Below are 12,698 nucleotides of genomic sequence, written 5' to 3' on the forward strand. Positions count from 1 at the left end.
CTCCTCCTCTACCAGATGCTCCTGCTCCTCCACTCCTGTCCGCTGAGTGGAAAAACCACCCATTTCACTCAATAATTCCTGAGCACCAATGTCCTCCTCTACCTCCTCCTCTTCTTCCAGTCCTGCCCCCACAGGGGCCATGTGGCGTTGAGATCTGTGCGCCACGTCTACCGCACCCTGACCAGCCATTGTTAACAGCATTTGTTCCAGGACGTGCAACAGAGGAATGACGTCGTTCATCCCATAGTCCTGCCGACTCACGAATAGCGTGGCCTCCTCAAAGGGCCTGAGCAAGCGCAGGTGTCACGCATGAGCTGCCAATGGCTGACATCTAAGTTACACAGGGAGTACCTTTATCTGCTTTTAACATCAGGAAATCTGTGATGGCCTTTTGCTGTTCGTAAAGGCGGTCTAACATATGTAGGGTTGAATTCCACCTTGTTGCAACGTCACAGCATGAGGAGTCGGTATAGGGGCCCATGGCAGATTAGGGGCCTGGCAGCAGTTATGGGAGGCCCATAATCTGCCAGCACCCTATGACAAAAAATGGAACACACCAGCAGTGTGAGGAGACCTGAAAGTGGCACATGGCAGAGTGTGGCGATGGAGACAGCAGCAATGGGAGGCCGTACAGGGACCCATGAGAGACTCTGGACCTGGCAGCAGCATGAGGAGGCGGTATATAGGGGCCTACGGCAGATTAGGGGCCTGGCAGCAGCTATAGGAGGCCCGTAATCTGCCAGCACCCTATGTCAAAAAATTCAACACACCAGCAGTGTGTGAGGAGACCTGAAAGTGGCACATGGCAGAGTGTGGCGATGGAGACAGCAGCAATGGGAGGCCGTACAGGGACCCATGACAGACTCTGGACTTGGCAGCAGCATGAGGAGGCGGTATATAGGGGCTTATGGCAGATTAGGGGCCTGGCAGCAGCTATAGGAGGCCCGTAATCTGCCAGCACCCTATGTCAAAAAATTCAACACACCAGCAGTGTGAGGAGACCTGAAAGTGGCACATGGCAGAGTGTGGCGATGGAGACAGCAGCAATGGGAGGCCGTACAGGGACCCATGACAGACTCTGAACTTGGCAGCAGCATGAGGAGGCGGTATATAGGGGCCCATGGCAGATTAGGGGCCTGGCAGCAGCTATAGGAGGCCCGTAATCTGCCAGCACCCTATGTCAAAAAATTCAACACACCAGCAGTGTGAGGAGACCTGAAAGTGGCACATGGCAGAGTGTGGCGATGGAGACAGCAGCAATGGGAGGCCGTACAGGGACCCATGACAGACTCTGGACTTGGCAGCAGCATGAGGAGGCGGTATATAGGGGCCCATGGCAGATTAGGGGCCTGGCAGCAGCTATGGGAGGCCCGTAATCTGCCAGCACCCTATGTCAAAAAATTCTACACACCAGCAGTGTGTGAGGAGACCTGAAAGTGGCACATGGCAGAGTGTGGCGATGGAGACAGCAGCAATGGGAGGCCGTACAGGGACCCATGACAGACTCTGGACTTGGCAGCAGCATGAGGAGGCGGTATATAGGGGCCCATGGCAGATTAGGGGCCTGGCAGCAGCTATGGGAGGCCCGTAATCTGCCAGCACCCTATGTCAAAAAATTCAACACACCAGCAGTGTGTGAGGAGACCTGAAAGTGGCACATGGCAGAGTGTGGCGATGGAGAAAGCAGCAATGGGAGGCCGTACAGGGACCCATGAGAGACTCTGGACCTGGCAGCAGCATGAGGAGGCGGTATATAGGGGCCCATGGCAGATTAGGGGCCTGGCAGCAGCTATGTGAGGCCCGTAATCTGCCTGCACCCTATGTCAAAAAATTAAACACACCAGCAGTGTGAAGAGACCTGAAAGTGGCACATGGCATGAGAGACTCTGGACCTGGCAGCAGCAGGAGGAGGCGGTATAGGGGCCCATGGCTGATTAGGGGCCTGGCAGCAGCTATGTGAGGCCCGTTATCTTGCAGCACCCTATGTCAAAAAATTTAACACACCAGCAGTGTGAAGAGACCTGAAAGTGGCACATGGCAGCAGAGTGTGGCGATGGAGACAGCAGCAATGGGAGGCCGTACAGGGACCCATGAGAGACTCTGGACCTGGCAGCAGCAGGAGGAGGCGGTATAGGGGCCCATGGCTGATTAGGGGCCTGGCAGCAGCTATGTGAGGCCCGTTATCTTGCAGCACCCTATGTCAAAAAATTTAACACACCAGCAGTGTGAAGAGACCTGAAAGTGGCACATGGCAGCAGAGTGTGGCGATGGAGACAGCAGCAATGGGAGGCCGTACAGGGACCATGACAGACTCTGGACTTGGCAGCAGCATGAGGAGGCGGTATATAGGGGCCCATGGCAGATTAGGGGCCTGGCAGCAGCTATGGGAGGCCCGTAATCTGCCAGCACCCTATGTCAAAAAATTCTACACACCAGCAGTGTGTGAGGAGACCTGAAAGTGGCACATGGCAGAGTGTGGCGATGGAGACAGCAGCAATGGGAGGCCGTACAGGGACCCATGACAGACTCTGGACTTGGCAGCAGCATGAGGAGGCGGTATATAGGGGCCCATGGCAGATTAGGGGCCTGGCAGCAGCTATGGGAGGCCCGTAATCTGCCAGCACCCTATGTCAAAAAATTCAACACACCAGCAGTGTGTGAGGAGACCTGAAAGTGGCACATGGCAGAGTGTGGCGATGGAGAAAGCAGCAATGGGAGGCCGTACAGGGACCCATGAGAGACTCTGGACCTGGCAGCAGCATGAGGAGGCGGTATATAGGGGCCCATGGCAGATTAGGGGCCTGGCAGCAGCTATGTGAGGCCCGTAATCTGCCTGCACCCTATGTCAAAAAATTAAACACACCAGCAGTGTGAAGAGACCTGAAAGTGGCACATGGCATGAGAGACTCTGGACCTGGCAGCAGCAGGAGGAGGCGGTATAGGGGCCCATGGCTGATTAGGGGCCTGGCAGCAGCTATGTGAGGCCCGTTATCTTGCAGCACCCTATGTCAAAAAATTTAACACACCAGCAGTGTGAAGAGACCTGAAAGTGGCACATGGCAGCAGAGTGTGGCGATGGAGACAGCAGCAATGGGAGGCCGTACAGGGACCCATGAGAGACTCTGGACCTGGCAGCAGCAGGAGGAGGCGGTATAGGGGCCCATGGCTGATTAGGGGCCTGGCAGCAGCTATGTGAGGCCCGTTATCTTGCAGCACCCTATGTCAAAAAATTTAACACACCAGCAGTGTGAAGAGACCTGAAAGTGGCACATGGCAGCAGAGTGTGGCGATGGAGACAGCAGCAATGGGAGGCCGTACAGGGACCCATGAGAGACTCTGGACCTGGCAGCAGCAGGAGGAGGTGGTATATAGGGGCCCATGGCAGATTAGGGGCCTGGCAGCAGCTATGTGAGGCCCGTAATCTGCCTGCACCCTATGTCAAAAAATTTAACACACCAGCAGTGTGAAGAGACCTGAAAGTGGCACATGGCAGCAGAGTGTGGCGATGGAGACAGCAGCAATGGGAGGCCGTACAGGGACCATGACAGACTCTGGACTTGGCAGCAGCATGAGGAGGCGGTATATAGGGGCCCATGGCAGATTAGGGGCCTGGCAGCAGCTATGGGAGGCCCGTAATCTGCCAGCACCCTATGTCAAAAAATTCTACACACCAGCAGTGTGTGAGGAGACCTGAAAGTGGCACATGGCAGAGTGTGGCGATGGAGACAGCAGCAATGGGAGGCCGTACAGGGACCCATGACAGACTCTGGACTTGGCAGCAGCATGAGGAGGCGGTATATAGGGGCCCATGGCAGATTAGGGGCCTGGCAGCAGCTATGGGAGGCCCGTAATCTGCCAGCACCCTATGTCAAAAAATTCAACACACCAGCAGTGTGTGAGGAGACCTGAAAGTGGCACATGGCAGAGTGTGGCGATGGAGAAAGCAGCAATGGGAGGCCGTACAGGGACCCATGAGAGACTCTGGACCTGGCAGCAGCATGAGGAGGCGGTATATAGGGGCCCATGGCAGATTAGGGGCCTGGCAGCAGCTATGTGAGGCCCGTAATCTGCCTGCACCCTATGTCAAAAAATTAAACACACCAGCAGTGTGAAGAGACCTGAAAGTGGCACATGGCATGAGAGACTCTGGACCTGGCAGCAGCAGGAGGAGGCGGTATAGGGGCCCATGGCTGATTAGGGGCCTGGCAGCAGCTATGTGAGGCCCGTTATCTTGCAGCACCCTATGTCAAAAAATTTAACACACCAGCAGTGTGAAGAGACCTGAAAGTGGCACATGGCAGCAGAGTGTGGCGATGGAGACAGCAGCAATGGGAGGCCGTACAGGGACCCATGAGAGACTCTGGACCTGGCAGCAGCAGGAGGAGGCGGTATAGGGGCCCATGGCTGATTAGGGGCCTGGCAGCAGCTATGTGAGGCCCGTTATCTTGCAGCACCCTATGTCAAAAAATTTAACACACCAGCAGTGTGAAGAGACCTGAAAGTGGCACATGGCAGCAGAGTGTGGCGATGGAGACAGCAGCAATGGGAGGCTGTACAGGGACCCATGAGAGACTCTGGACCTGGCAGCAGCAGGAGGAGGTGGTATATAGGGGCCCATGGCAGATTAGGGGCCTGGCAGCAGCTATGTGAGGCCCGTAATCTGCCTGCACCCTATGTCAAAAAATTTAACACACCAGCAGTGTGAAGAGACCTGAAAGTGGCACATGGCAGCAGAGTGTGGCGATGGAGACAGCAGCAATGGGAGGCCGTACAGGGACCATGACAGACTCTGGACTTGGCAGCAGCATGAGGAGGCGGTATATAGGGGCCCATGGCAGATTAGGGGCCTGGCAGCAGCTATGTGAGGCCCGTAATCTGCCTGCACCCTATGTCAAAAAATTTAACACACCAGCAGTGTGAAGAGACCTGAAAGTGGCACATGGCAGCAGAGTGTGGCGATGGAGACAGCAGCAATGGGAGGCCGTACAGGGACCATGACAGACTCTGGACTTGGCAGCAGCATGAGGAGGCGGTATATAGGGGCCTATGGCAGATTAGGGGCCTGGCAGCAGCTATGTGAGGCCCGTAATCTGCCTGCACCCTATGTCAAAAAATTTAACACACCAGCAGTGTGAAGAGACCTGAAAGTGGCACATGGCAGCAGAGTGTGGCGATGGAGACAGCAGCAATGGGAGGCCGTACAGGGACCCATGAGAGACTCTGGACCTGGCAGCAGCAGGAGGAGGTGGTATATAGGGGCCCATGGCAGATTAGGGGCCTGGCAGCAGCTATGTGAGGCCCGTAATCTGCCTGCACCCTATGTCAAAAAATTTAACACACCAGCAGTGTGAAGAGACCTGAAAGTGGCACATGGCATGAGAGACTCTGGACCTGGCAGCAGCAGGAGGAGGCGGTATAGGGGCCCATGGCTGATTAGGGGCCTGGCAGCAGCTATGTGAGGCCCGTTATCTTGCAGCACCCTATGTCAAAAAATTTAACACACCAGCAGTGTGAAGAGACCTGAAAGTGGCACATGGCAGCAGAGTGTGGCGATGGAGACAGCAGCAATGGGAGGCCGTACAGGGACCATGACAGACTCTGGACTTGGCAGCAGCATGAGGAGGCGGTATATAGGGGCCCATGGCAGATTAGGGGCCTGGCAGCAGCTATGGGAGGCCCGTAATCTGCCAGCACCCTATGTCAAAAAATTCTACACACCAGCAGTGTGTGAGGAGACCTGAAAGTGGCACATGGCAGAGTGTGGCGATGGAGACAGCAGCAATGGGAGGCCGTACAGGGACCCATGACAGACTCTGGACTTGGCAGCAGCATGAGGAGGCGGTATATAGGGGCCCATGGCAGATTAGGGGCCTGGCAGCAGCTATGGGAGGCCCGTAATCTGCCAGCACCCTATGTCAAAAAATTCAACACACCAGCAGTGTGTGAGGAGACCTGAAAGTGGCACATGGCAGAGTGTGGCGATGGAGAAAGCAGCAATGGGAGGCCGTACAGGGACCCATGAGAGACTCTGGACCTGGCAGCAGCATGAGGAGGCGGTATATAGGGGCCCATGGCAGATTAGGGGCCTGGCAGCAGCTATGTGAGGCCCGTAATCTGCCTGCACCCTATGTCAAAAAATTAAACACACCAGCAGTGTGAAGAGACCTGAAAGTGGCACATGGCATGAGAGACTCTGGACCTGGCAGCAGCAGGAGGAGGCGGTATAGGGGCCCATGGCTGATTAGGGGCCTGGCAGCAGCTATGTGAGGCCCGTTATCTTGCAGCACCCTATGTCAAAAAATTTAACACACCAGCAGTGTGAAGAGACCTGAAAGTGGCACATGGCAGCAGAGTGTGGCGATGGAGACAGCAGCAATGGGAGGCCGTACAGGGACCCATGAGAGACTCTGGACCTGGCAGCAGCAGGAGGAGGCGGTATAGGGGCCCATGGCTGATTAGGGGCCTGGCAGCAGCTATGTGAGGCCCGTTATCTTGCAGCACCCTATGTCAAAAAATTTAACACACCAGCAGTGTGAAGAGACCTGAAAGTGGCACATGGCAGCAGAGTGTGGCGATGGAGACAGCAGCAATGGGAGGCCGTACAGGGACCATGACAGACTCTGGACTTGGCAGCAGCATGAGGAGGCGGTATATAGGGGCCCATGGCAGATTAGGGGCCTGGCAGCAGCTATGGGAGGCCCGTAATCTGCCAGCACCCTATGTCAAAAAATTCTACACACCAGCAGTGTGTGAGGAGACCTGAAAGTGGCACATGGCAGAGTGTGGCGATGGAGACAGCAGCAATGGGAGGCCGTACAGGGACCCATGACAGACTCTGGACTTGGCAGCAGCATGAGGAGGCGGTATATAGGGGCCCATGGCAGATTAGGGGCCTGGCAGCAGCTATGGGAGGCCCGTAATCTGCCAGCACCCTATGTCAAAAAATTCAACACACCAGCAGTGTGTGAGGAGACCTGAAAGTGGCACATGGCAGAGTGTGGCGATGGAGAAAGCAGCAATGGGAGGCCGTACAGGGACCCATGAGAGACTCTGGACCTGGCAGCAGCATGAGGAGGCGGTATATAGGGGCCCATGGCAGATTAGGGGCCTGGCAGCAGCTATGTGAGGCCCGTAATCTGCCTGCACCCTATGTCAAAAAATTAAACACACCAGCAGTGTGAAGAGACCTGAAAGTGGCACATGGCATGAGAGACTCTGGACCTGGCAGCAGCAGGAGGAGGCGGTATAGGGGCCCATGGCTGATTAGGGGCCTGGCAGCAGCTATGTGAGGCCCGTTATCTTGCAGCACCCTATGTCAAAAAATTTAACACACCAGCAGTGTGAAGAGACCTGAAAGTGGCACATGGCAGCAGAGTGTGGCGATGGAGACAGCAGCAATGGGAGGCCGTACAGGGACCCATGAGAGACTCTGGACCTGGCAGCAGCAGGAGGAGGCGGTATAGGGGCCCATGGCTGATTAGGGGCCTGGCAGCAGCTATGTGAGGCCCGTTATCTTGCAGCACCCTATGTCAAAAAATTTAACACACCAGCAGTGTGAAGAGACCTGAAAGTGGCACATGGCAGCAGAGTGTGGCGATGGAGACAGCAGCAATGGGAGGCCGTACAGGGACCCATGAGAGACTCTGGACCTGGCAGCAGCAGGAGGAGGTGGTATATAGGGGCCCATGGCAGATTAGGGGCCTGGCAGCAGCTATGTGAGGCCCGTAATCTGCCTGCACCCTATGTCAAAAAATTTAACACACCAGCAGTGTGAAGAGACCTGAAAGTGGCACATGGCAGCAGAGTGTGGCGATGGAGACAGCAGCAATGGGAGGCCGTACAGGGACCATGACAGACTCTGGACTTGGCAGCAGCATGAGGAGGCGGTATATAGGGGCCTATGGCAGATTAGGGGCCTGGCAGCAGCTATGTGAGGCCCGTAATCTGCCTGCACCCTATGTCAAAAAATTTAACACACCAGCAGTGTGAAGAGACCTGAAAGTGGCACATGGCAGCAGAGTGTGGCGATGGAGACAGCAGCAATGGGAGGCCGTACAGGGACCCATGAGAGACTCTGGACCTGGCAGCAGCAGGAGGAGGCGGTATAGGGGCCCATGGCTGATTAGGGGCCTGGCAGCAGCTATGTGAGGCCCGTTATCTTGCAGCACCCTATGTCAAAAAATTTAACACACCAGCAGTGTGAAGAGACCTGAAAGTGGCACATGGCAGCAGAGTGTGGCGATGGAGACAGCAGCAATGGGAGGCCGTACAGGGACCCATGAGAGACTCTGGACCTGGCAGCAGCAGGAGGAGGTGGTATATAGGGGCCCATGGCAGATTAGGGGCCTGGCAGCAGCTATGTGAGGCCCGTAATCTGCCTGCACCCTATGTCAAAAAATTTAACACACCAGCAGTGTGAAGAGACCTGAAAGTGGCACATGGCATGAGAGACTCTGGACCTGGCAGCAGCAGGAGGAGGCGGTATAGGGGCCCATGGCTGATTAGGGGCCTGGCAGCAGCTATGTGAGGCCCGTTATCTTGCAGCACCCTATGTCAAAAAATTTAACACACCAGCAGTGTGAAGAGACCTGAAAGTGGCACATGGCAGCAGAGTGTGGCGATGGAGACAGCAGCAATGGGAGGCCGTACAGGGACCATGACAGACTCTGGACTTGGCAGCAGCATGAGGAGGCGGTATATAGGGGCCCATGGCAGATTAGGGGCCTGGCAGCAGCTATGTGAGGCCCGTAATCTGCCTGCACCCTATGTCAAAAAATTTAACACACCAGCAGTGTGAAGAGACCTGAAAGTGGCACATGGCAGCAGAGTGTGGCGATGGAGACAGCAGCAATGGGAGGCCGTACAGGGACCATGACAGACTATGGACTTGGCAGCAGCATGAGGAGGCGGTATATAGGGGCCCATGGCAGATTAGGGGCCTGGCAGCAGCTATGTGAGGCCCGTAATCTGCCTGCACCCTATGTCAAAAAATTTAACACACCAGCAGTGTGAAGAGACCTGAAAGTGGCACATGGCAGCAGAGTGTGGCGATGGAGACAGCAGCAATGGGAGGCCGTACAGGGACCATGACAGACTCTGGACTTGGCAGCAGCATGAGGAGGCGGTATATAGGGGCCCATGGCAGATTAGGGGCCTGGCAGCAGCTATGGGAGGCCCGTAATCTGCCAGCACCCTATGTCAAAAAATTCTACACACCAGCAGTGTGTGAGGAGACCTGAAAGTGGCACATGGCAGAGTGTGGCGATGGAGACAGCAGCAATGGGAGGCCGTACAGGGACCCATGACAGACTCTGGACTTGGCAGCAGCATGAGGAGGCGGTATATAGGGGCCCATGGCAGATTAGGGGCCTGGCAGCAGCTATGTGAGGCCCGTAATCTGCCTGCACCCTATGTCAAAAAATTTAACACACCAGCAGTGTGAAGAGACCTGAAAGTGGCACATGGCAGCAGAGTGTGGCGATGGAGACAGCAGCAATGGGAGGCCGTACAGGGACCATGACAGACTCTGGACTTGGCAGCAGCATGAGGAGGCGGTATATAGGGGCCCATGGCAGATTAGGGGCCTGGCAGCAGCTATGTGAGGCCCGTAATCTGCCTGCACCCTATGTCAAAAAATTTAACACACCAGCAGTGTGAAGAGACCTGAAAGTGGCACATGGCAGCAGAGTGTGGCGATGGAGACAGCAGCAATGGGAGGCCGTACAGGGACCATGACAGACTCTGGACTTGGCAGCAGCATGAGGAGGCGGTATATAGGGGCCCATGGCAGATTAGGGGCCTGGCAGCAGCTATGTGAGGCCCGTAATCTGCCTGCACCCTATGTCAAAAAATTTAACACACCAGCAGTGTGAAGAGACCTGAAAGTGGCACATGGCAGCAGAGTGTGGCGATGGAGACAGCAGCAATGGGAGGCCGTACAGGGACCATGACAGACTCTGGACTTGGCAGCAGCATGAGGAGGCGGTATATAGGGGCCTATGGCAGATTAGGGGCCTGGCAGCAGCTATGTGAGGCCCGTAATCTGCCTGCACCCTATGTCAAAAAATTTAACACACCAGCAGTGTGAAGAGACCTGAAAGTGGCACATGGCAGCAGAGTGTGGCGATGGAGACAGCAGCAATGGGAGGCCGTACAGGGACCATGACAGACTCTGGACTTGGCAGCAGCATGAGGAGGCGGTATATAGGGGCCTATGGCAGATTAGGGGCCTGGCAGCAGCTATGTGAGTCAAGTGCCAAGTGCGATCAACCTCCTCATCATCAAGTAGGGTCTCCGCCTCACTACTAGCCCCCTCGGCTGCGTCTGGGTCAGGAGACAGACCTGTCTCTAGACCGGCTACCGAGCCACTCTCCTCGCCAGTACTTGTTCGCTTGGCTGCTGAAAAGGCCGATGTCTCCCCCCGTTCCTGACCGCCCTCTGTTAGCTCTTCCTCACTGTACAGTGGGGCTGAGCCCACAGCATGCGATACTTCGCTTGGTGAGGGAACAGCAAAGGACAGGGGCAGGTAGAGGACACGTGATTTCAGTGGGCTTGGTCCCGGGCCATGCCAACTAACGGTTGTGTCTGACGTACCCACTGACCGTTGGCTGTAGGTGTCAGAGGTGACCTGGGAAGAGGAAGACGACCGAGCCAACCAATCAATGACGGCAGGGTTGTCGGTGGAGACACGACCGCTGGATGACACCGGGAGCACTGGCCTCTGGCTGCGAATACTGCTGCCTCGACCCCTTCCTCTGCTGCCACGTCTGCTCGCTCCTAAAACATTGCCTCCTCTGCCACTCCTCTGCATGTTGTCTGACATACTATTTAATTCAACGATTAGGTGTCCCTGAGTAACAATTCTCTGGCACTCAGTAACAATTCTGTCTGTCCCTGAGTATGAATTCTGTGGCCCTGAGTAACAATTCTGTGTCTGTGCGAGTAACAATTCTGTGTCTGTGCGAGTAACAATTCTGTGTCTGTGCAAGTAACAATTTTGTGTCTGTGCGAGTAACAATTCTCTGGCACTCAGTAACAATTCTGTCTGTCCCTGAGTAACAATTCTCTGGCACTCAGTAACAATTCTGTCTGTCCCTGAGTAACAATTCTCTGGCACTCAGTAACAATTCTGTCTGTCCCTGAGTAACAATTCTCTGGCACTCAGTAACAATTCTGTCTGTCCCTGAGTATGAATTCTGTGGCCCTGAGTAACAATTCTGTGTCTGCGCGAGTAACAATTCTGTGTCTGTGCAAGTAACAATTTTGTGTCTGTGCAAGTAACAATTTTGTGTCTGTGCGAGTAACAATTCTCTGGCACTCAGTAACAATTCTGTCTGTCCCTGAGTAACAATTCTCTGGCACTCAGTAACAATTCTGTCTGTCCCTGAGTAACAATTCTCTGGCACTCAGTAACAATTCTGTCTGTCCCTGAGTAACAATTCTCTGGCACTCAGTAACAATTGTGTGTCTGTGCAAGTAACAATTCTGTGTCTGTGCAAGTAACAATTTTGTGTCTGTGAGAGTAACAATTCTCTGGCACTCAGTAACAATTCTGTCTGTCCCTGAGTAACAATTCTCTGGCACTCAGTAACAATTCTGTCTGTCCCTGAGTATGAATTCTGTGGCCCTGAGTAACAATTCTGTCTCTGTGCGAGTAACAATTCTGTGTCTGTGCAAGTAACAATTTTGTGTCTGTGAGAGTAACAATTCTCTGGCACTCAGTAACAATTCTGTCTGTCCCTGAGTAACAATTCTCTGGCACTCAGTAACAATTCTGTCTTCCCTGAGTAACAATTCTCTGGCACTCAGTAACAATTCTGTCTGTCCCTGAGTATGAATTCTGTGGCCCTGAGTAACAATTCTGTCTCTGTGCGAGTAACAATTCTGTGTCTGTGCAAGTAACAATTTTGTGTCTGTGAGAGTAACAATTCTCTGGCACTCAGTAACAATTCTGTCTGTCCCTGAGTAACAATTCTCTGGCACTCAGTAACAATTCTGTCTGTCCCTGAGTATGAATTCTGTGGCCCTGAGTAACAATTGTGTGTCTGTGCAAGTAACAATTCTGTGTCTGTGCAAGTAACAATTTTGTGTCTGTGAGAGTAACAATTCTCTGGCACTCAGTAACAATTCTGTCTGTCCCTGAGTAACAATTCTCTGGCACTCAGTAACAATTCTGTCTGTCCCTGAGTAACAATTCTGTCTGTCCCTGAGTATGAATTCTGTGGCCCTGAGTAAGAATTCTCTGGCACTCAGTAACAATTCTGTCTGTCCCTGAGTATGAATTCTGTGGCCCTGAGTAACAATTGTGTGTCTGTGCAAGTAACAATTCTGTGTCTGTGCAAGTAACAATTTTGTGTCTGTGAGAGTAACAATTCTCTGGCACTCAGTAACAATTCTGTCTGTCCCTGAGTAACAATTCTCTGGCACTCAGTAACAATTCTGTCTGTCCCTGAGTATGAATTCTGTGGCCCTGAGTAACAATTCTGTCTCTGTGCGAGTAACAATTCTGTCTCTGTGCGAGTAACAATTCTGTGTCTGTGCAAGTAACAATTTTGTGTCTGTGAGAGTAACAATTCTCTGGCACTCAGTAACAATTCTGTCTGTCCCTGAGTAAGAATTCTCTGGCACTCAGTAACAATTCTGTCTGTCCCTGAGTAACAATTCTCTGGCACTCAGTAACAATTCTGTCTGTCCCTGAG

This window comes from Staurois parvus, unplaced genomic scaffold, assembly GCF_062004578.1.
Source record: "Staurois parvus isolate SC_StPar_1 unplaced genomic scaffold, SC_StPar_1.0 ptg000361l, whole genome shotgun sequence".
Lineage (NCBI taxonomy): Eukaryota > Metazoa > Chordata > Amphibia > Anura > Ranidae > Staurois > Staurois parvus.